The 26,606-nt window shown below is 36.6% G+C and overlaps 1 long non-coding RNA gene across 1 annotated transcript in view; it reads left to right on the top strand.

Annotated features, from left to right (window-relative positions):
* The window catches only part of LOC131400815 (uncharacterized), a 242,689-nt gene that overhangs the window by 187,520 nt on the left and 28,563 nt on the right, over positions 1 to 26,606 (top strand). The window lies entirely within an intron of this gene.

Below are 26,606 nucleotides of genomic sequence, written 5' to 3'. Positions count from 1 at the left end.
GGTCTTGTTAAAACACAGAATGCTGTTCCCTATCCCCAGAATTTGATTCAGTATGCTTAGTGCCAGAGAATTTGCATTTCTAATGTGTTTCCAGGTGATGCTGACACCCATATTCAATAGACTGCACTTTGACAATCACTGGTGTAGATTGATGATGTTTTATCACTATTGGAAGAACAACAGAATAATCCTTTCTGACTTCTGGTTCATGAGGCAGACCAGGCCCTTAAGTTTTTCTTTCCTCCTTCCTGAGAGGGCAACAAAATGATGGTAAAGGAATAAGCCCCAAATACAGAAGAAAATCTCAAATTTCTAGAAGAAATAAATGTATGCCATCCAAGAAATAAGATTTACAACTTTTGATAAAACAAAGTAGGAAACAGCAGACTAGGAAATAAGAAGGGATCTGCACCATTTTCTCAGATGATCCTTGGAGAGCTCCAGGCTCGAAGTTAGCAGCAACAGTGGAAAGTGGAAGTTGGAAAGGTAATTTAAAAAGGGGAAGGAGTGTGCAGGAGGTGATTACATGAAACATTACCTACAGAATGATTGTGCCAATTGGCTCCCCATAATCCAACACCCCACTCTCACAATGCTCAGCAGGCAGAGGGTAGGTCACTTAGCATTTCACTCTCTGACAAAAATGAACAAACCAAACAAAAATGTATAAACAAACCACAAATACTTGAAAGACTTATTTAAGGAAAATGAACAAATTGCCTAGGAAAAAATAGGACTACTGTGGTAGATGCTGATATCCTCATTCTTAAATTTGGACACCTTCTGAAATGAAGTTTGCCAGTTAGTAAGCCCCAACTATGTACAAAAAGTTATTTATCCAAGGAGAAGTCTAGCAGGATAAGATGTACATGGAGACCAGCAATTAATTTTAATTATGATAGTGTAACCAAAGACCACCAGGCATGAGACAAAAATAGCAACAGATATGAGATAAGAGACCAATCAACCCTGAAAGAAACAGAGATAGTTCTGGAAACGGAATGACAAAAAGAAATCTCTAGTTGGTATCTTCAGAGTGATGAGAAGATATTGAATATGACACAAGAGCAGAAAAATATGGAAAAGAAAATAAAATTAAAGAACAAAAAAGAGCTCTTCGGGATTAAACGTGTGATTGCCAACATGTAGTTCTAAACAGAAGTTTTACAAACACAAAGAGACAGAAATTGCATTGGTGGTTACCAGAGGGGAAGGGGGGAGGGAGGAGGGTGAAAGGGATAATTAGGCACATGTGTGTGGTGATGGATTGTAGCTAGTATTTGGGTGGTGAACATGATGTAATCTATGCAGAAATAGAAGTATAATATACACTTGAAGTTTATACAATAGTATAAACCAATGTTACTGCAATAAACAAAAAATAAATAAATAAATAAATAGAAGTTTTAGAACATGAAGTCAAGGAGAACTCTCAGAATAGAGAGAAAATACGTAGAAAATACAAGATAAAAGATAAGCAACACAAAGGATCCATCTGGGAGGACTAACATCTGGCTAATAGGACTTCTAGAAAGATAATGGAAAATAAAGTGGAAGAAATAATTCAGGACATATTAGAAGTATATTTCCTAAAGCTGAAAAAAGAAATGTTTATCATATTGAAGGAATCCAATGGATATGGAGTAAAGGAATAGAAAGAGACAAAGATAGACTTGTTATAAAATGTCAGGACACAGCTGAGAAAACAAGGTCATAAAAACTTTGAGGATGAGGGCAGGAGTTTACCTGCAAAAAAATATAGAATCAGATTTGCATCAGATTTCTCTTTAGCAATCTGGAAGATAAGAGACAATGGAGAGAGGAATAAAAGGGGAAACGATTTTAAATTTAGAATGGTATAGCTTGCCAAGATGACTAAAATTAATACTACTCAAATTGGAAGGAGGGGAGAGTGAAATAAATTTTATATAAATTTGGGAAGAGAGCTACCAGAAAAAATAAAAATTAAATCTATTACAAATAGTTTGCTTCTGGAGAGTGGAACTGATGTATGTGTGTGGCAGAAAGTAGGAGGGATTTTTGTTTTTCATAATAAATTCTTCAGATTATTTTATTTTTTACCAAGTACATGTATTACTTTCCCAAAATTAAAAAAGAATTAACAAAATCCAAAGTCCTTTGCCACTGAAAGGGGACTGCAGCTTTAAGATAACATGCATGATGAATGCACAATTTTTGTTATGAATTCTTCCATTAAGAAAGCATTGGCTGAAATAGCTGCCTGTTTTAGAAAAATATCTTAAGAATTACAGTGCAGAACTAGCTGTTCATATCAGCAACAACAGTCCTTTCCCCAGTTGTTATAAACCTATCTACTTAGCAATATAGGAAACCAGGAGTCAAACAAAGGTACTTTCTTTTCTTCCTATAATAAGTGGGCTCAAGGCTTTGTATAATTTTGAGAACTCATAAAATGTGCAAATACAGATGAAAAATATTCCAATGTAGAGTACCAGTACTTAAAACGACATCACAAATCAATAAATTAGCTTTTTTTTTATATGACAAAATAAGGGAATGCCTCACTATAAGATCGAATTGTACATACCCTGAAGTATGGAGTGTATTGGTAACTAGTGAGTGTGGCTTCAGAACAAGTAAGCACTCTCAAATCTAATTTCCTTCTGTGACAGACAGATGGGCTATGGTAAATGAAAGAGAGGTTAAATCAGTAATTTCAATTAAGAAGGAAAGCTCATAGATGTGGAGGGGAACGGTGTGTATGCTAGATGACTATGAATTGGTACCCATTTTCCTGAAGAATGTAATTCAGAGAGACGTTTATTAATGTGCTGCTATCCCCTAGAGGAATTTTTAAGTGGGATCCTTTAATTGTAAGTTTGGGGTAAGTTGTTTGATATCCTCATTTGTTATTTGTGATGGAGTAGAGGATGTTTCTTAAAAGGGCAACAGAAAATAAGCTGAGTGGGAGAGTGAGAGTGAGCAGAAACCTTTGATAAAGTCTCTGGTAACTCCGTACATTGGCCAGTTCTGTTCCCAACTAGTTCTGACCAGTTTGACTCCTTTAGGTTATTTACATATTAAATGAATGACTGTAATAATGGTTGAGTTGGCACATGTAGGCACAAATATCAGAATTTAAAGTGAATCTGGTACAATGGAGAAGTATTTGGAGGAAAAGATGACCAGGGAAGGAATAAAACAGGCCCAGAGAGACAGAGCAGGGAATTTCCCTCTAGATATAAGGAAATCCAGAGATGATATCTGGGTTCTAACAAGTAACAAACTGATGACAATTATTAGGAAATATTCTTCAATTAAAGTTTGCTTAGTTGAATGCTATGCAATTAATTACTTATAAAACATAAAGTATGGGGAGAACATGGATAGAGTTCATATTAAAACAAATAAAGTTATGACCTATGAGGGAGGAGAGGATGAAGAAAATGAAATTCTTCAGAATAATGGAGACCACACCTGAGAAGGATTTAATAATGATCTTCAGGAATATGATGGAATCTTCCGTGGAGCATGGGCCTTCTTTTCTACTGAGGGCAAAACAATAGGAAGTAGTTAAGATTTAGGAAGAAGCTCTGCTATTATTACCTACATAGAATGGACAGCAGTTGAGCTTCTTCTGACGTTTAAACAATATGGCAGACGTCATTCCCAACAATAACCCAGTTAATTCAGGATTGCCTGAGATAAATTGGTAATTTTTAGTTTGTGATTGTATTAGTCAGAGTTCTCCAGAGGATGAAAAAAAGCTATATGTATATATACATATATATATATATACACATATATATATACACACATATATATACACATATATATACATATACACATATATACACATATACACATATATATATACACATATATATATATATGTGTATATATATATATATAGAGAGAGAGAGAGAGAGAGAAAGAGAGAGAGAGTGATTGATTGATTGAGAGATTGTTTGATTATCAGGAAGGGAATTGCATTATGTGATTATGAAGGCTGACAAGTCCCAAGATGTACAGTTGGCAAGCTGGAGATTCAGAAGAGTCGATGATGTAGTTCAGTCCGAATGCTGGCAGACTTGAGACCCAGAAAGAGATCTTTCAGTTGGAGTCTGCAGGCAGGAGATAATTAGTGTTCCAGCTCCAGGCAGTCAGGCAGGAGGAATTCCCTCTTAGCCCTTTTGTTCTTTTTTTTTTTTTTTTTTTTAAAGATTTTATTTATTTATTTTTCCCCCAAAGTCCCAGTAGATAGTTGTATGTCACAGCTGCACATCCTTCTAGTTGCTGTATGTGGGACGCGGCCTCAGCGTGGCCTGAAAAGCGGTGTGTCGGTGCGCGCCCGGGATCCGAACCCGGGCCGCCGGCAGCGGAGCGCGCGCACTTAACCGCTAAGCCACGGGGCCGGCCCAGCCCTTTTGTTCTAGTTAAGTCTTCAATTGGTTGGATGAGGCCCACCCACATTAGCGATATTTCCTGGTTACTCAGATGCAAAATTAAGACAGGACAAGTATTGGGAATAGAAATTGATATTTCTATCAGGGAATACAGGAAATAATTGAATTAACATGCAAACAATAATGCTCCATAAAAATATTTTATGAAATGTAGAGCTTCAGACAAATGTTAGTGGATATAATGATGTTAGAAAACTAGATCAAATTATGTTCTGGCTCAGCCTAAGGATTTTGAAGTCATCTACAGAAACAGATTAATACAAAGAGAAAGTCGATAAAAACATTAAAAATGAACACAGAGTGATAGAGAATGATATAAAAATCAATCGTAACATTAAATATGAACAAGAAAGGTCAACAGCTATATTAAAATATCAAATCAAAACAAGACATATAAAACTAATAGGCATTTACAGAAAAATAAATAATTGGATCATCTAAGGTCTATTCTATTAATGCAGAATATGAGACTAGGAGTTGCTATTTTGGTATTAGAGAAAGAAAATTTTACAAGCAAATTAATTATCACAGTAAAAGATAAGTTAAGCAACCCAAACCCAAATAATAAACTCATATATAGCAACTATGGTACCACAAACATCTAAAAAATAAAACAAAATTAAAAACCTGGCTGTTATATGGACAGAATTCTGATTGTCATCAGAGTTCCATTCTACTCACATTTCCCTTTCCTCTTTGATTTTTATATTTTTCAGCCACTGTCCTGTCACTTGACACTATACCAACAAGTTCACCTCAGTGTGGTGTTACTCCTTCTGTCTAATCCTTGATCTCAGGAACCTTTGCCCATGATTGGTTTCTATGTTTACTATCAGAACAGGACAAACTAAGAAAATAAAGACTCGAACTAGAAATTACATCATTCAACAATGCAAAAAAGAAGAAAACTGTCTTAGTAAATAGAAAAGTATATTTTATTTTTAAGTCTACATAACTTGTTTTTAATGGAAAATAATCACATAGGTGGACACAAAGATGCTGAGATAATCTATCATATCTTAAGCTAAGTAAAATTTTTTAAAGTTGTAAAATGGGGTACCTAACTATTTCAACATATGTCAATAAGATAAAAACAATGATAATACCATTCACTGAGGTATGAAGTAAAACAAAAGAGCAGAAAGTTGGGGAGTGGGAGATGATGGGTTCAGTTTTTTTGTGTGTGTATGAGGAAGATTAGCCCTGAGCTAACATTTGCTGCCAATCCTCCTCTTTTTGCTGAAGAGATTGGCCCTGGGCTAACATCCGTGCCCATCCTCCTCTACTTTATAACTTTATATGTGGAACGCTTGCCACAGCATGGCTTGAGTGGCAAGGCACGCAGGTCTGCGCCTGGGATCCGAACCTGCAAACCCCAGGCTGCTGAAGCTGAGCGTGCGAACTTAACCACTATGCCACTGGGCCAACCCCTGATGAGTTCAGTTTTTAATATACTGAGCTTGAAAAACCTGACAGACCTCCTATTTGGTGATGTCTAATGGGATATTGGCTATTTATTTATTCATTTATACATGAACTTTTTTGAAAGCCTCTTCGTGTCAGTCACTGAATACAAAATGGTCTGCATTCTCAAAATTATTATTATGTAATAAAGGAGACAAAGAATTGACAGATATAAACAATACAATGCTAAAAATGCTGTTACGTTATACAGTTCTGTAGCTTGTTGTAGTGAGTAGTGGGGAAACCTTGCAGAGTGGTATTTGGGCTTTAAAAATTCATCTGACTTTAGAAATGGTCTTGACATCTACTAATCATTAGTCTAATAGATAGTGCCTAAAGAAGCTATTGCATACAAGCCTGACCTAAACACCTAAATTAGCCAATCTATTGAGGAGAACAGGGGACATTACAGCTAGTCTATTTGTCCTGACTTTAGGAGATCTCTGGCTGTTGGATAAGGGGCCTGGGATGAGGTCTAACCCTGATGAGAGATGATTGTCATAGCTAAGAGAATTGCAAAAATTCATATTGTCTTAGCTTGGATTCTTTGAAAACAGACCCCAAGACAAGGCTATATGTGTAAGTAGTTTATTTGGGAGGTAATCCCGAGTAGTATGGTGAGAGACTGAGGAAATAAGAGGGGGAAAGGAGGAAAGTCAATAAAATGGAAAGCCTGTGGTCAGTTGGGCTCAGACTCTGAAGAGGGTTGGGGGGGAGCAGTACTCTGGGAGACTAGGCGGAACATGCTTTAGAATTGATGGTTCTACTAAGGAAGGAGGAAGCTGGGGTACTCATCCAGCAACTCTAATCCCTCATTGGTTGAGGCTGATCTTGTGGTATGGAAATAGGGGGGTGGGTCGGGGGGGGGCAACTTGCTTTAACTATACTCAGTTGTTTGTTTGCAAAAGTAGTTAGATAAGATAATGCATTACTAAAACCCACCCTATAGATAACATCTCTGATGCTTGGGTCACCATGGTAACAGGTGGAGCGCTTGAGTCTTTCAGGAACTGAGAGTCGACCCCTTTTCTAGTTCAGGCTGGCTGAGGCCAACAACCCATCAACTGGTCCTGTGGAAATGCTCAACTAATGATCTTTTTGACATCAAGGAGCTAAAAACTCCACTCTCAGATCATGGTAATGGCACCATTTTGTGATCATGCATCTTATGAAGAGGCATGAAGCTTGACTAAGCTTGCGCTGATAATCAATTACCTCACTTCTCCTCACCTCCAATAATCTAACCCCACACTTCAGACTTTATTTATCCTATAAATATCCCTGAGTCCCCATTTTGGGGAAGGCAGATCTCAGATTTATTCTCCCACCTCCTCACTTGGCTGCCTTGTGATTAAAACTCTCTCTCTGCTGCAATCTCGTTGTCTCAGTGATTGGCTTTCTGGGTGATGGGCAAAAACAAACCTGGTTCAGTAACGGTATTAACTATGCCACACTTTTGGGCTGTCCCAGGTGCAGGCCCAGCAGGCTCCTACAAGCAGAGAATGCCTGCAGGCAGAGAAACAGGAAGCAGTTTGTACAGGAACTCACTGTAGGAGATCTCCAGGGTAGGCCCTGGGGCTGTAGTTTGGGCACTGACAGCTTCTGTAAGGCCTGTAAATTATCTCCAGTCCTAGGTAAGGCTCCTGTTCCTTTAAGGAAGAGATTCCAGAAACAGAAATAATGTCAGAATCTCTGTTATATGAATGGTGAAGACATTGGTAGTGGTGTGATAGAGTTTTGAAGAAAGGTGCAGTTTGGTGAGTGTGTGGGCCACATGCATTCATCTTAGGCACACCTCATACCAGACACGTCAGCAAGACAAATTTCATTCTCCAACTTTCAAGTGGCTGAGTCTCCTGACTCAGTGGACTATAACTGAATGAAGGCCAGAAACATAATTGCTTTGACTTTGTATTTTTAGGCCCTAGTCAGTGCCTGACACATGCCTAGACACTTGATATGTGATTTTTAAACTGAATAGGTTATTGTCATCTTGGTTAGGAACTACATGGGGCCATATCTGCTGAGAGAGGTTGGGAAAAACCCAGGATGACACATTTTACTTATGACTACATACAGGGATAAATTGTTGATCAATCAGATTCATGCAAGACAGGAATCTTACCTAGAACTATGATTTCCAATGATTAGCAAAGGATATATGGAAGGAACTTCAGCAAACAGCACATTGATATCTGGGATGCCCAAATTCATGAGCTGCAGCTGCCTAATCCCTTTTCCATGTCAGGATATATTTGTGGTGGGAATGAGGACTAACTCTGGTGGTAAAAGTTAGCCCAGGAAATCAACTTAGTTTTGAGGTCTCTCGTTTTCAGACCTTACTAGCCATGTAGCCAAAAGGCCTAGGTAAATAACTTCTATTTTCCAGTTAGCTCATGTATCCATAAACTGCAGAGTTATTTACAATAAACAATTCAAACAGATCAGGTATACCTTGGGAAAAGGACTCCTTTGATAAGTCCTGGAAGAGTTTAGTTTATCTTCTAGCTAGTAATTTTCATCAGTATATTTATAAAGATGTCTAGTTGAGATCAAAATGGATTCAACTATCCCCCAAGGAGGAAGGAATCAAGTTATAGGCCCATTGTTAACTCTTCTCTTCCCTACCATGGATCCAGAATTCTTCAATACAGCTTTAGCATACAGAATATGTTATTACATTAGAATAGTTTTCCATTTGGACTAAGTACTTATCATCCTACTGAAAATTAAATTTGATGAGAGCGAGGACTTTATCTGCTTTGTTCACCAGTGCATCTCTATCAGTGTTGACAGCAGATCTCAACAAAAGTTTGTTGAATGAATACATGAATGAACTCAGGCATTCTTTACACCAAAAGGTAAAATCACATTATCTCAGTAGATGCCAAGAAGTCATATAAGAAAATATCAATTACTAATTTAAACAAAAAAAATCAAATATCCACAGATTATATTTAAAACTAAATGACATAGAAAATAATGGAGTTATTGTTTTAAAAGGAGAGAACTTTGGTATTGCCACTTGAAACAACCCTCATTAGACATTGTATTAGAAATGCTAGCAATAGCTCCTTGTAAAGAAAAGAAAAATTAAAGGTACATCTATAAAAGAGACAACAAATCACTTTTTAAAAGAAACCAATTGTCTGCTTAGATTGTCCTAGGATATTAACAAAGAAATTATGAGGAAGTAAACTGGTGCAGGAAAGTTGCAGGCTATAAAGTGAATTCACAAATGTTCATTTCACAATGATATATTAATGAAAGACAGCCTGAAGATACAGTGAATAAATAATCTATTCACAATAACTTTAAAATGATTTGGTATTAATATAATTCAGGACACATGGAATTTATTACAGAATATAATAAACGTCTATGGGAAAAGGAAGAAAGATGTACAATCTGGTGATATATCTTAACTATGGTAGAGATGGCAGTTTTTCTAAGCCATTTTATAGACATAATATAATCAGATTAATACTTTTGTAGGATAATTCATAAATTTTGAAAGAAATAGTGATTTTCATCTGGAAGAATACATGTCTAATAATACTAATACACATTAAAAAAATAAAAATATAATGATGGTGGATGGTCCCCCTCAGATTTAACAAATGTATTCAAACCTCAAAATGTGTTCTAAATAGAGATATATAAAGACTGACTAGTAAATGTAAAACCATTGAATGACAGTGCAATAGAGCTTCCTGAAAAATATTCAAATCACTATGTTTATCAGGGTGGTGTAACGGAAAGATTCTGAATCAGGACAAGCATCATCGTTCTTGTCATGCCTCTGTCATGCGTTGATGATGTAATTTTGGGCATTTTATTTAATTTTTCTGAATTAAGTTTCTTCATTTGCAAAATAGGATATTTCTGCCTTATCTCTCACAAAGAGCTATTGAAATTGTAGGAGATTGTGACATGCTTAATAAACATATGTAAACCATATTTTTACATCTACAACTTATAAGATATATATGTGAGAAGCTAGAAGCTACTGAATTATGGGAAAAAGAACACAAATTTAACACATCTTGTTGGGAAACCTGGAAGGCAATATGGATACTCATCAATGTAAACTCAAGCCAAACGTCAAACTACACACTGCAATAAATCTGAGTTGGAATGAAGAGTTACTATAAAAGAACATAAAAAGGTAGAAAATGGGGGCCGGCCCTGTGGCTTAGGGGTTAAGTGCTCATGCTCCGCTACTGGCGGCCCGGGTTCGGATCCCGGGTGCGCAGCGACGCACTGCTTCTCTGGCCACGCTGAGGAAGTGTCCCACATACAGCAACTAGAAGGATGTGTGACTACGACATACAACTATCTATTGGGGCTTTGGGGGGAAAAAAAGGAGGAGGATTTGCAATAGATGTTAGCTCAGAGCTGGTCTTCCTCAGCAAAAAGAGGAGGATTAGTATGAATGTTAGCTCAGGGCTGATGTTCCTCACACACAAAAAAAGGTATAAAATGCCATATCATATTTTCATGCTATTCAGAGAGGAGATGCATTTCTGATTATTTAAGAAATGGAGATTTTGATTATAGATCAACTTAAATGTATAAAATTAAATGCCTTTTGCCGTTCAAAATGTAATATGGCAAACACAAAGGGGAGAAGCAGAACAGGGGGGGAGAAGCTCAATGTGTGTCCAACATATCTGCTAACTTCTCTTACTACTCTAATATATATAAACATTCATAAAATTCTCCCCCCTGCTAATAAATGGATATGAAGAGCTAATTTACATATGAGGAAATCATCCCATGGAAAAAAATGCTCAGCTTTAGTAGTAGTTAGAATGCAAATGTAAACATTTCAGGAACATCATATACACATTAAACTTAAACTATCAAAAGAAAAATGCTGATATAACCAGTGTTAGTGGAGCATCGAAAAAATCGTGCATTTAAATGATAGTAATATGCACATTTCTTAAAATTTTAATTTCTTTGGGATCAGGATGCCTCTTATGATAGATGGCATCATAACATCAAGTCACCATTGAATTGGCAGCTTTTTTTTACTTTCTACGTAATACAGAAAACAGTAGTGTGCCTTACAACTGATGATGTCGAAGATTAAATACAGTGGGCATTGCTACCTGCACCTCCCATTGATTTTATGTGGGGAACAGCCTGACAATCTATTACAAGAGTCATGACACTTTGAACTGGTATATATACTTTTAGGACCATATTCAGATGAAAAACCTCAAATTAGAAAAGAACAAAATTATATACTAGTTGGATAAAAATGCTCACTAGTTTGGGAATGACAAAATTTGTGGTACATTAACACAAGGAATGATGCACAAACATTAAAGTAACAAACATATAGATAATGTTGCTCCATATAAATGTGTTTATTAATCATTCAAACTAAAAAAGAATATCAAAAATTATATAAACATCAGTTAAAATGAGTAAAAGTAATTTAAACGTATAACATGAGAAGCAACTTTGAAATTGCGAAAATAAAATGTAATGTTCATTTTAAAGTTCATAAAACTTTTTTCTGTTAAGTCAATTGAGTTCATAAAAATACATTTTTACCAGATAGCTCTAGGGAAGCAAGGCTATTTCTTTTAATATATCCATGAAGCTATTTAAATGTTTTTTTTTTTAATCTGGGAAAAAGCAGTACTTAAATTTTTCTGTTGTTTCTCTGGAGGTCAATTATTCAATTTAGAAACTCTAATACAGAAACAAATCTCAAAACTTAAAATACATTGCAAAATGCTATGTTCCAGTGATAAAGCTTAACTCTATATTTTCCTTTCCTTCATATTTGGAAGAAATCTGAAAATTGCTTTGATTAAATAGTTAATGTTGATCATTTTTTTTCTTCCCAGTGTAGCTACGGCTAAAAACCCTGTTTAAAGTGTCTCCAAACTCTCTTTTTGGATCTGAGGCATATGGCAAAATACCATTTTTTTTGACAGTTTTGGTACCATGATAACATTAGAACCCTAATGGATTCTCCAGAATGATCTCTGGTGATCATTTCCATGTGTCAAAGATAATTTGGCTGGAGCAACTCTGACAAATTCTGGTAACAAACACACTGATTACTAAGATAGTATTATTTCTTTAGAAGCCTATTATTGAACTGGGCCTATTATCTACAGATAGTTCATAATAAGATGAATTATTTACACACATTAGGTGCATAGTTCTCAGAAGTTAGATTTTAAAATAATAGTATGATTAGAACAAGAGAGTCCTAATGGACGAAATTATGTTTTAGTCAACAATGCTGATTTGCTTCTAAGGCATGTGTATGGACACCTCAGAGAGAGAACCTGGGACTTAGTACAGGTTAAAAGGCATGTAAGTTTGGCTATCTAATGGAATTGGTTCTCTTTGAATTTAAAAATGTGCTAACGCTTTGCATAATACCCTCAATGTCCATCCATGTTGTCACAAATGCCTGGATTTCATCGTTTCTTATGGCTGAGTAGTATTCCATTGTGTATATATACCACAGCTTCTTTATCCATTCGTCCCTTGATGGGCACTTAGGTTGCTTCCAAGTCTTGGCTATTGTGAATAATGCTGCAATGAACACAGGGGTGCATGTATCTTTATGCAATGGTGTTTTCAAGTTCTTTGGATAAATACCCAGCAGTGGAATAGCGGGATCATATGGTAGTTCTATCCTTGATTTTTTGAGGAATCTCCATACTGTTTTCCAATACCGTATTATTTCCTTCATTAAGTAGTAGATAATAACAACAATAAACAAGCACATAGAGACAGAGATTGGATTAGTGGTTACCAGAGGGGAAGTGGGGAGGGAGGAGGGCGAAAGGGATAATTCGGCACATGTGTGTGGTGATGGGTTGTAATTAGTATTTGTGTGGTGAACATGATGTAATCTATGCAGAAATAGAAGTATAATGATGTACACCTGAAATTTATACAATGTTATAAACCAAAGTTACTGCAATAAACAAAAAATAAAAAAAAATAAAAATGTGCTAACAGTGTAGCCATTTTAGTGCCAGAGTTGGACCACCCTGAAGGATATTTTTGTGTTTACTTGGTGCCTTCTACTGCTCTGAGTAGGGGGGGAATGCTTATGGCTGGCATTTGCAAAATGGCAAATATTTGTCATTCATCCATCCATTCATTCATCCATCTGTCCCTTCCGCTAGCATTTACTGGGCCTCTGCTCTTTCTAGGCACTGAGCTCAACTCTGGGGTAAATATAAATATGAACAAGAGGTGGTCCCTGCCATTGAGGAGCTCACAGTCAAGTGGGAGGGGAAAACAGATGATGTCAGTGTAGTACAGCAGGAAGTGTTAATGGAGGGAGGAACCAAGGGTAGAGGATACAGAGAGGAGGTAGCAAATATGGACTGTCTCTAACAGGATCCCCTTGTACAAATGCAAGGGCAACATCATTTTCTGTAGAGATCTACTCTCCTCATTCTTCCACCAGTTTGGTATCATGGGACTTCATTGTCCTCTTGAAATACTGTCCTCATTTTTCTCTGTCTACCTAGACCCCTAGTTCAAAGTCCAGGTTGGATCATATCTCCTCCTGAAGCTTTCTGTGTGTCTGCAGCTCATCCTATTTTGTTGCCCCTGGCAGATGGGGGTGGGGGGCTCTCCCAGATTTGTGCTGGTGTTTCCTACACTGAATACTTATCTGAAAAATACTAATATTTATTGGTTGTTCAAGTCATGTTGGGCAAGGATATCCATTTTTACTGGAAATGAAGAACTTTCTTTCCATATTGTATATATTAGATATTGTATGTGAGTTGTGAATACAGTCACTATATTTTCTCATTCAAAAACATAGTAATACTATTTGACACAGTCTGTCATTGAGTCAGAATATCAAAAATTCAGTCTGCTTTATACAATTTAGTTTTTGCCTTGAGTTCACTCTAGAATTTTGTAGCTCTCGTCTTTTCTCAGTAAATTGATTCAACAGCTGGAGGCAATGGTTTGCATGTCACTTGTGATGAAATATTTTCCAGTTTCTATTCCAGTTCCTAATGAATATTTTGTGGAATGAGTGAAGGAAAGTTTTAGAACACGTGAAAGGAAGTAATGAAAAGATTGTAAAGAATATGTATATGTATATTTGCTTTCCAGTAAATCTGTTATCTTTGTTGTACACATTCATTTTGGGAAGTTAGTACAGCATTCATTCTTTCCTGGGAGCGTGGACATATTGGAGTGTCTGATGTGGAGAAGGACAAATGATCCATACTGAGTCTCCTTGGTTGGTGCAGAATTCCATTTATTCCATGGATGCCAGCACAAGAAAAGCTTTGCTTTCTCTTGCTCTGGCATTGCCTAAAAATGTGAGTCTCAGGCAATTTCAATCTTGGGAAGACTGTGACTCTGACAACTCTGTCATGAGAGGTGCCTCTGCCTTTGATCCCTGCAAATAATGATGACAACTGTAGTATATTAGTTAAGGTGATGCCAGCTGCTGGAAGAGAAACCTCCAACTTTCAGTCCCTTAACACAAGAAAAATGTATTTCTAATTCAAAGTTCCAATCATTAGCAGGCAGTTTAACTCTTTGTGATAGTTTGGATCCCTGGACTCCTTCCATCTTGTGGTTCCACCATACTCTGTTCTTGGCTTCCAAGGCCACACAGGGAAGGGGACAGGGCATGGAAGATCATGTGTGGGATGGCTTTTATGCCCCAAGCTTGTAAGTGGCATGTGTATCTTCTCATATTTTATTGGATAAAAGTTATTTGCCTGCACCCACCTGTAAGGATGCCTAGGAAATATAGTCTAGCTGGATGTCTAGGAAGAAGAAATGGATGGTCAACTAGCAGTTTCTTTGAGACATGGAAGCACACTTTGCCAATTCAAGACCAGGGTAAATCATAAACACTTTAGCATTTGCAAAGAAGACCTAAACTTATATCTGGAGTTCTGACTCAACTGGATTGCTCCCCTCATACTCAAGAACTGTGCGTTTGCATGGCAAGAATTAAAGTTTGTCACCTGCTGGAAAGTAGCATGTGAAGCAATCAGAACTATCTTGAAAGTCAGGCTTCCAGGAAATAGAGATTAGTTAAAAGATGCAGTAGGATTTCTCTATCTCATAAGAGTGCCTGAGAAGCAATTCTCCTCAGCTTGGGTCAAAATGGTAGTCCTCTGTGAAGCAATATTCAGTCAGAGCCTCTTTTATACAGTGGTTGCTTTTAGCTTATTGCCTCAGTATCTTTGAATTATCTCATTGCCTTCCGAGACCCTTTTAAATTTTAACATATTGTGGTTAAGTTTTTTTTTTTAAATTGACTATTATCAATTTGTTTCTCTTTATTGTCTTATAAACATGGTTGCTTAGTTCTGTGCATTATGTATATGGAAAGAAATCAGCACAGCTTACCTTAGGGATAAAAAAAGAAATGACTAGTAGGTTTTTCAAAGGCCCTAAAGTAAATACAAACACATTTTAAAGTTGGACAATGTTAAATGAGGGGGAAATTGCTTCATAGGCCATTGGCCAGGGCTTTCCAATTTGATTAATACCTCACATTATTATTGTGGAACAGTCATTACATATAGGCCTGATATAATGGAATTTCACTTTCTAGAAGAATGACCGTGTAATTCTGGTGTTCAACAGAAAGTTTTATGAAACCTAGATCATTGTGTAATGCCAGATGTCAAAGCTTTTTGGTGCATTTTGCTTTCAGTGTCTGGAACTTGTTTCACCTTCTTAGTACATACATCAAAATGATACTTCTATGACATAAAACATAGTCAAAGTGGCAGCTACACAGGAGTTGTAGTATCTTTTTAAACAAAATACAACAAATTAAAATTTTAAATTAGCTGATTGCAAGATTCCCACCTAGTTTCCTGAACTGTGAGGAAAATATAAACAGCAAGAAATGGCATATGTAGAAAAGCTATATCTGTATATCTCTATCTATCTATCTATCTATCTATCTATCTATCTATCTATCTATCTATCACCTATCTATCTATCTACCTGTCTATCTAGCATCATCATCTATTGAGAACGTGAAAGCAAGTGAACCAACACATCTAAGACTAGTCATGGCTTCATTTTTTTCTTCCAAATGTCTGAAAAGAAGTGGATATTTCTTCAGAAACTGGGGCCAAGAAAAAACGGGACATACTGTAAACCTAATCCTTTTCCTTACTGAGAATATTTACTCAGAGTAAGCAAGAAGTTTCAGAAAATCTCCTACTCAAAAATGTCCAAAGCTCTTTGATTGGAAGATCTAGGAGGCTTAAGCAGGCTAGTTAATCACACCTTCTCTGACTCAAGTAAATATCTGAATTTAGACTTCCGAAATCATGTGATCTGTAGGAATTCTGATGATATGTTGACTTGGTTCTTTTAAATTAGGAAGGCACATACCTATATGGAAAGCCCCAGTTAGGAGGGAGGAAAACACAGTAAAGAGTGAGGATAAAAGGAGAAATACAAAGCATAGAATATCTGAGAAATATTTTACTACCTCTCCTGAAAATTTCCTTTCCCAGTAGGTGGGTAAGACATGGGGAAGCTGCTATGCTGGACTTGTTTTTAACTAGCAGCCAAGGCATGGTTGCTGGTATGTAGGGAATGGGAAATTTGAGGGAACAGGATTGAACATGGTGTCTGAAATTCATCAAGATGGTTAGACAAGGAAAGATGATTTCCAAAAAGCAAAGAAAAAATACATATAACTCATACAGAAACTTGAAAGGGGAATATGGATAGAAGGGGTTGGGAAACTCTGAAAAATGAATTTCCAATTTCATGATTGTGAATAATTCCTTCAGGGAGCAAAAAGAGGAGGGGACATTTTAAGAAGCTAATGTGGATACCCTTGAATTTTGTCTGAGTGCACTTTAAGAAACTGTGTTCATTAATAAATTTTTATTTTAAAACAATCTCAAACTTTCAGAAGAGTTACAAGTTCAATACATAGAATTTTGTTTCTAGAACCTTTTGAGAGTAAATTGCCAACATGATGCTCCATCCTTCCTAAACACTTTAATGTGTATTTCCTCAAAACAAAGGCATTCTTATACATATCTACTATACACCCATCAAAATGATAAAATTACCAGTATTCACACTGACAAGTTACTACCATCTAATCCTCAGACCCCACTCAAGTTTCACCAATTGTCCCAATGATATCTTTATAGCAAAAAGATCCAGTTCAGAATTATGCAATGCATTTGATTGCCATGTGTCTGTCTTTAGTCTAATGAGCTCAGATTTAAAAGGACATTTCTAAAAGGTAAAAGAAAGAATACAAGATCAAGGACAAATTTATGAGTGATATAATCCCAAAAGGACAGTGTCAGTGAAGATAAAATCCAGAAATGTAAGTACCAAAATGACTTTTTAAAGATTTTATTTTTTAGAGCAGTTTTAGGTTTATAAAAAATTGAGAGGAAGTAACAGAGATTTTCCATATACCATCTATTCCCACACATGCATATACTCCACTACTCCGCCATTATCAACTCACCACTCACCAGGATGATACATGTTTTTTTTTACCAAGGATGAAACTATACTGACACACCATAATCACCCTGAGTCTATAGTTTACCTAACAGCTCACTCTTGGTGTTGTACATTCAGTGTGTTTGGGAAAATGTATAATGACATATATCCATCGTTATAATATCATACAGAGTATTTTCACTGCCCTAAAAATCCTCTGTGCTCTGCCTATTTATCTCTCTTCCCGCCACCCCTGGTAACCACTGATCTTTTTATTGTCTTCATAGTTTTGCCTTTTCTAGAATGTCATAAAATTGGAATCATACAGTATATAGCCTTCTCAGGTTGGCTTCTTTCACTTAGTAATATGAATTTAAGCTTCCTCCATGTCTTTTCAAGTCTTGATAGCTCATTTCTTTTTAGTGCTGAATAATATTCCATCATCTGGATGTACCACAGTTTAACCATTCATCTACTAAAGGACATATTGGTTGCTTCTAAGTTTTGGCAATTATGAAAAAGCTGCTGTAAACATCTGGGTGCATGTTTTTGTGTGGACATAAGTTTTCAACTCCTTTGTGTAAATACCAAAGAGCACTATTGCTGGATGGTATGTTAAGAGTATGTTTAGTTTTATAAGAACTGTCTTCCAAAGTGGCTGTACCATTTTGCATTCCCACCAGCAACGTATGAGAGTTCCTGTTGCTCCATATACTCACCAGCATTTGATGTTGTCAGCATTCTGAATTTTGGCCATTCTAATAGATATCTAGTGGTATCTCATTATTGTTTTAATTTGCATTTCCCTAATGATATATGATGTGGAGCATCTATTCGTATGGTTATTTTCCATCTGTATATCTTCTGTGGTAAGTTGTCTGTTAAGTCTTTGGCCCCTTTTTTAATCCAGTTGTTTGTTTTCTTATTATTGAGCTTTAAGTGTTCTTTGTATATTTTGTCTAACACTCCTTTATCAGATGTGTCTTTTGCAAATATCTTCTCCCAGTCTGTGACTTTTCTTCTTCACTTAACGTTGTCTTTCATAGATCAGAAGTTTTTAATTTTAATGAAGTTCGTGCTTATAAATTATTTCTTTCATGGGTTGTGCCTTTGGTATTTTATCTAAAAAGTCATTGTCATATTCAATGTCATCTAGGTTTTCTTCTATGTTATCTTCTAGGCATTTTATAGTTTTGAATTTTACATTTAGGTCTGTGATCCATTTTCAGTTAATTTTTGTCAAAAGTGTAAAGTCTAGATTCCATGTCCAGTTGTTCCAGCACCATTTGTTGAAGAGACTATCTTTGCTCCATTGTATTGCTGCTGTTCCTTTGTCAAAGATAAGTTGACTATATTTATGTGGGTCTATTTCCGGACTCTCTATTCTGTTCCATTGATCTATTTGTCTACAAAATATTTTTAGTTATCATCTTCTATGCAACATGAACAAACAACGACTTCAGGAAGGTAATGTAATGATAACCCATGATGTGGAGAAAAGAGAGCTATACACCTTTGCAAATTGGAAAGGGTAACAAAAGCTCCATTGAGGGCAACTTAAGCCTCAGACATAAGAGAAGATAATTGCAGAATATTTCCTGATTTCAAATGAATTCAATTTTGTCCAGGTGAATTACCTCTGGGAAACTGTCAGAATCTGCATATGCATGTATACCATCACTGTTTATATATTTTGAATAATTGTGGAAAACAGAAGAAAAGCCAAATGAAAGCAATTCTTGAATCAACATCTACCTGGAGGAAATTTCTAGTGGAATGCTAGAGGGCTCTTTCCACAGTACTGAACTGTTCAACATGCTTGTCAAGTGTTTATTGGAGAATGTACTTATTAAATTATTGTTGATTCTGGGATAAAAGATATACTGACTGACAAAATGAAGACATAAAACTATTTTGACCAGATGGAATTATGGGTCAAAATTAACAAGATAAAATATAATAGGAGATATAGTCAACTGATTTTTTAAAGATGGTACAAAGGTTACAACCAAGTGGTGAAAGCTAGAATGATCTATGTGGTAATGGATTAGATTTGGAGACATCAGTTTGAACTTACATTTAGCTTAATATAGATACAGATGGATTTGAAATATCTATAGATATGTGTACGTATACAGATAATTTTTTCTTTCTCTGTTACCTATAACACCCTGATAGAATGAGCACATCCAGTGCCCAGTTCTTGGTTTCAAACATCATTTTCCAATAAAAGGGGCCATGGCTCCTTGAAGAAGTGACTGATTCTAGGGCTGGGGCAGGGACTATACTAGGTGAGACTGGAGTATCTTATAGTGCCAGAAAGTAAAGAAGTGCTTAAAAATACCAAAAAGCAAACAAATGAAAACAACACCAACAACGAAGGGGTGCGTCAAGAGAGCCCAACAGCCAACTGAAAGAGCTCCAAATGGCCAAAGCTGAAACAATTAGAGCAACAAAATAAATAACATAGTATTGGATTATAACTCAATGTATGTATAAAATAAATATTCATGAGTCCAAACTAATATAAATAAATGATTGAATGAATAAATAAATGAAGAAGAAGAGACAAATCTCTTGTGCAGAAGAATTCCAAATTTTTATGTTAGATAATCCTCTGTCAAGGAAGTGGAGTTTAAATCTCCACCCTTTAAGTGTGGGTGGTATATTGTGACTTCCTTCCAAAGTGGACTGTATGGAAAGTGGGGAAAAGAGTAACTTTAGAGTGGAGAAACCTAATAAACATTACCTTAGCTAGGTAATCAAGTTTAATATAACCAGTCACAAGTCATATTGAAAACATGTACTCCTAATATGCTAGGATGAGAATAGCACTTTACCTCTGTGGTCTTCCTCCCCAAAACCTGTTACTCAAGTCTAATCATGAGTAAAACATCAGATGAATAAAATATCAGATTTCCAATTGAGGGAATCCTACAAAAGACCTGAATCGTACTCTTCAAAGCTATCAAAATGATCAAAAACAGGGAAATTTTGAGAAACTGTCACAATCCAGAGGAGCCTAATGAGACACGAAGGCTAAATGTAATATGTTCTCCTGGATGGAATCCTGGAACAGAAAGAAGGATATTAGGGAAAAACTAAAGAAATTTGAATAAAATATGGACCATAATTCATTATATGTCAATATTGTTTCATTGATTGAGACAAAAGTACCATACTAATGTAAGATGTTAATAGGAGAACCTGAGTATGGGGTATGTGGGATCTCTCTGTACTGTCTTTGCAACTTTTCTTTAAATCTAAAACCATTCTAAAATTAAAAAGTGTAATTAAAAATTTAATAGAGTTTAATACAAAACCTGTGTACTTGGGTTAACACTCTAATTTAAATGTCATCCTTTCTCACTGGGCTGTTACAGAAGTCTTCTATTCAGTCTTCCTGTCCCCACCTTTGTCTCATCTGCACAGAGTAGCCAGAGAAATTTTTTTTCTGAATGTAAATCAGCTCACATCATTCTTCCCAAAACCCTACAGTGGCTTTCCATTATACCCGGGGTAAAAATCCAAAGCTCTTACCGTGGTGTACAAAGCCCTACGTGGTCTGGTGCTCATTTCCTACCTCTCATCTCCTACCACCTTCCCCTTATTCCCTCTCTGCTGGTCACAGTGGCCTCTTGTTCCTCAATATTCCAATTGTACAGCATAACATATGTAATTCTTTTGCCTAGGTAACTCTCTCACATCTTTGCATGTCAGATGTTTGTTCAAATAGCATCTCCTAAGAGAGGTCTTCCCTGACACCTCGATTTATTGTGGCCTCTTCCTCATCCCTTTTTAACTATTTACCCTGCTTCATTTTTTAATATACTTATTACTGGTAATTATAATATGTATGCTTATATTTATTTGTTCATTGTCACTTTTTCTCTTTTAATACAGTTTTATTTAAAAATAATCTCAAAACTTCAAAAAATTGCATGTTCATAACGGTAGGTCTTTGGCTTGTTTTATTCATTCTATATCTCCATTGTCTACAACAGTCTGGGCAATAAGTTAGTGAATGAATAGATTAAAAATCTGGCTGTTTTAATTAAGTGCAAGTTCTATGTGAGCCAATAGTGAGGCCATCAGACGTGCTAACACACACTTAGATTCCATTCATAGGAATATAGTTCCTTAAACAAAGGAAAGAAAGAATAGACCAATTTTACCATTGTCTTATTAACCTATTTCTGGAGCTATTTGTTAAATCCTGATTATCACATTTTCAGATGATCATGTGCAAATTGAATTTGTCCAAATGAGTGCAAATCAATTATAATGTGTTTAGAAACCACCAGTTGAAGATTAGACAATTGGGTATGATCATCCTGAAGACCTGGGGAGATCTTGATATACTATAGGTGTATTTGAATATTTTATGCGTTTAAACTCTTCAATAACTTTGATAGCTTATTATGGGCCAGGCACTGTGCTTGGTCCTGGAAATGAAATGAGTAAACACATGAAGGAGAGAAAGATTGCTTGGATACATACCTCTTGCCTCCTAAGAGTGTTACTGGCTCCAATTGGTGGATGTTTTAGTTGTGAAGGTTGTGATGCAACATAAGGAAACAAATTTTTAATAATAAGTACAGTTAATAGAATATTTAAAAGCTCATATTAGGTTCCCTGCCACATTAGAAATGCTTAAGCAGTTATCTTTCCTGGATCTTAGAGGAAAAATTCTTTATTAGGATAAGTAACTACTGAACCAGTTGCCTCTATATTTCTAAGTCTAAAATTCTATGATTCTAGGGGATTGTAGGTTTCATGCAGATGACAACATAAACTATTAAGTAGAATAATCCTAAGACCCTACTTAGAAAATGCCACACTTTCCCTACTGCTGGGAGCAGAATGCTTAATGAATATTTTCTCTGTGTGGCATTCTGACAGCCTCAGGTGCATGAGTATTTCAGCAGAGAAGAGATCAGATTAACTATTGTTAAAAATTCTTTACGAGGAAGTGGAGGAGGTCCAAGACTTGATTTACAATCTGGTCTCCTTGGCATAAAAATAATGAAAGACAGAAAAAAAAAGAAAGACCTTGAAAATACTCTATTCATGCTCCAATTAGAGCTACAATCTCCCCTTCAAATGGAAAAGATAACTGAAAAAGATTATGACTACAAGACTCCTGAATAGGTGTCCAGTCCCTTCAACCTCCACTCTTACACAGGATGCCCCTTGGTATGGTAAAAAATATTGAGCATTTACAGGGGCCGGCCTGGTGGCATAGCAGTTAAGCTCACACTTTCTGCTTTGGCGGCCCTGGGGTTCGCTGGTTTGGATCCTGGGCGTGGAGCTACTCACCACTCATCAAGCCGTGCTGAGGCGGCATTCCACATAGAAGAACTAGGACCTATAACTAGGATATACAGCTATGTACTGGGGCTTTGGGGGGAAAAAAGAAAAAAGAGGAAGATTGGCAACAGATGTTAGCTCAGGGGCAATCTTCCTCAAAAAAAAAAATATTGAGAATTTACAGAATTTTTTTTTTTTTTTTTTGCTAAGGAGTAGTCACCCTGAGCTGACATCTGTTGCCAATCTTCTTCTTCTTCTTCTTTTTTTTTTATGTGAGCCACCGCCACAGCATGGCCACTGACAGATGAGCAGTGTGGTTCCACGTCCAGGAACCGAACCTGGGCCACTGAATTGGAGTGTGCCCAACTTTAAACACTAGGCCACTGGGGCTGGCCCCAGAGTTATTCTTATAAGAATTTTTGGGTAGTGGCCTAGAGAAATAGGACATATGGCTGAAAACGTCTATGGTTAGAGAAATTTAAGAGTGGAAAGAATGTGTTTGGTGCTCTTTTCTTTTATATTGAGCAAGATCTCAGCAGGAAACGGGTGACATGCCCCAAGGAGTAACTGAAGAGTTTTTGTGTTTTTTTCTTTAATGAAGTGACTACTTACAGAGGGGTAGGCAGGGTTACAGAAAGCAACAAGGGATGGTCAAGTACTCAGTGTTGGTAACAGCAAGAAGCTATTGCCACCCCTAGGCTTGAAAGGGAAAGGGGAGGAAGTTGTTATGGGAACTAAGTGAGAACTGTGACTATGCCTGTGGGCCTCCCTGACAGGGTGTGTGGTCATGGGCAGTTGAATTCAACCACTACTGAACTGCAGCCAAGCAGAGAGGAAGCAGGGGAATAAACACTCCAAACTCTCTTTTCTGTTCTGTGATCTCCTGCTGGTGCTTCCCACTGGCCAAACTTACCTGGAAGCCAGAGGGCAAAGAGGCCTGGTTCATATAATCCATAAAGGTCAGCATCCTGGGACACAAAGCAGAGTGAAGAAGGGCAGAGAATGGATTTAGAGGGGCAAATGGAAAAGAACCAGCACTCTGTTTATCTCCCTGAAAATAGCTTCTGTGGAATCCAAAAGCAAATCACAGCACTTTTGTAGACAGGTTCAGGTTCTAGCCATCATATTGTGTTGCCGTCTCCTAAAGTGCTGTTCTTATTTGCGTAAATACAATTATCTCACCAATTCTAGGTCCTTGTTTTGACCTGAGTAAAAGGGAAAGAGAGACAAGGCACATGGTTTTGTATTTAGTGGAATGGTCAGGATGTTGTACACGTCATTTCTGTTCAGAGTCTATTGCCACTAAAGTATTCACATTCATTCATTTAACACATATGTATTGAACACTTATTGCATTTCAGGCACTCTAGGCACTTGAGATATCAGGGAACAAAACAAAGATCCCTGTCTTTGTAGAGTGTGCATTCTAGCAAGGGGAGACAGAAATAAATAATAATAAATTAGTAAACTATAAACTATTTAAGGAGGTATAAGTGCTATGGAAAGAATTAAAATTAGGATAGTGGGAATGTTGGGGGAAGAAGGATTACAGTTTCAAATAAGGTAGTCAGGCCTTGTTCAGATAACTTTTGAGAAAAACCTTGATGGAGGCGACAGAGTTACACATGCAGATATCTGGGAGATGGGCATTCTAGGCAAGAGGAATAGCCATTGTACAGGACACAAGTGCATGCTATCAGCACACTCAAGGAACAGAAAGGAGGTACGTGTGACTGGAGTGCAATGAGTGCAAAGATTAGGACAGAGGTAAAGAGGGGCCCAAATCAAATAGGGTTTTCTAGGGCATTGTAAGCATTTTGTCTCTTACTCTATGTGAAATGGAAGCCATTGCAAGTTTTGAGCAGGAGAGTGAATGATCTGACATTTAAAAACGATTGTTTGCTGCTCTATTGAGAATAGACTACAGGGGACAAGGGTAGAAGCAGAAGGTCCTGTTAGGCTATTTCAGTAATCCAGGTGCAAGATGGTGGTAGCTAGAAGAATAGCTCTTTGGGCCTCACGCCTCTTTTCAAAACTCTGCAATGGCTTTCCATTTCACTCAGAGTAAAAGGCAAGGTATGGTAAATATGAGGATATTGAACAATATAGTATAAAACCATACTACGGTTTAATTTATGGGGTTAAAATCCAAGTAGAATTATAATATTGGAAAATATTAGCAAAATTTTGGAAGAGTGTGATTGGAGTTGGAGCTTTTTAGAATCTTTGCGTTGTTCAGGAGGAAGGTCAAGATACTGTAGTAAGCATTTAGCAATGTATATGTATATCAAATCACCACATTGTACACCTTAAATATATACAATTTTTGTCAATTATACCTTAAAGCTGGAAAAAAATTTTAACAAGAGATTTATTAACTTTAGACTTTGAAAGATTCAAGAAGTTTGCTATATTATCTAGAATGACCACTGAATGAATATACAGACTCTATTTTTCCAAAAAGTAGAAAGAAAAAAAATTGAAGAAAAAAGTACCATAATCAGTTTCTAAGAAAAAAGGGTAAAGGAGATGGGGAGGAATTAGAAAAGCGGGAAAAATATTAATGACAACATAAAATTGTGAAATCCAAATGTGCCTATATACATGTATCACAATTTATGTAAATGTACTAATCTTTCCAGTTAAAAGACAAAGTGTAAGATTGAATTTTTAGAAAATCATCCAGCTAAATTATGTTATAAGAATCATATCTAACTCAAAAAACCCCCACAGAATCTTGCAAGTAAAAGGATAGAAAAACACATGCCAGGCAAATACCAACCACAAGAAAACTGATACAGCTCTATGAATATTGGCCAAAATAGATTTTAAGGTAGAAAGTATTAATAAATATGAATCAATTCACTACATACTAATTAGAAGGGTGAGCTCAGCAGGAAAATATAGCTTATTTTTACTTCTATGCTGCTAATAGCATAGCTTCAAATATATAAAGCAATATGTCAACAAATAACATTCTTTTTTTTTTTTGTGAGGAAGATCAGCCCTGAGCTAACATCTGATGCCAATCTTCCTCTTTTTTTGCTGAGGAAGATTGGCCGTGTGCTAACATCCGTGCCCATCTTCCTCTACTTTATATGGGACGCTGCCACAGCTTGGCTTAACAAACGATGCGTCGGTGCACACCTGGGATCTGAATCTGCGAACCCCAGGCCACTGAAGCGGATCGCACGCGCTTAACCAATGTGCCACCGGGCTGGCCCTGCAAATAACATCCTTTTAATAGTTTATCAATTAAGCAAAAAAAAATTATACTCCAACCTGAAGAATGTATAGTGCTTTCTTAGAAAATATATGTGAATTGGTGTCATATTAGACTATTAAATATACATCACCAAATATCAATGAATTGGTATCTTACAGACCATATTATTCTATCACACTGCAATTAAGTTGCAAACAATTATATTTTTATTTTTTATTTATTTATTTTTTTGTGGGGAAGACTAGCCCTGAGCTAACATTTGATGCCAATCCTCGCCTTTTTGCTGAGGAAGCTTGGCCCTGGGCTAACATCCATGCCCATCTTCCTCTACTTTATATGGGATGCCACCACAGTATGACTTGACAAATGGTGCGTCGGTGCGCACCTGGGATCCGAACCTGTGAACCCTGGCTGCCGCAGCAGAGCACGCACACTTAACCACTATGCCACCGGGCATGCCCTTATATTTTTATTTTTCAAAATACCTCTAAATTGCTCATGCATCAAAGAAGAAAGCATAATGGACATAAAATAAAACCAAATGATAATTTTAATGCTACATATCAAAATTTGTGTTAAGCAGCTAAAGCAATAGTTAGAGGGACATTTATAACCTTAAGTATGTATATAAATGAGAAAAAGTGAAATAAATGATTTAAGCCTCTTACTTAAGATGTTAGTAA

Source organism: Diceros bicornis, chromosome X (assembly GCF_020826845.1).
Source record: "Diceros bicornis minor isolate mBicDic1 chromosome X, mDicBic1.mat.cur, whole genome shotgun sequence".
NCBI lineage: Eukaryota > Metazoa > Chordata > Mammalia > Perissodactyla > Rhinocerotidae > Diceros > Diceros bicornis.
Note: the sequence above shows the minus strand (reverse complement) of the source record. Positions and strands in the feature narration are given on the sequence as shown.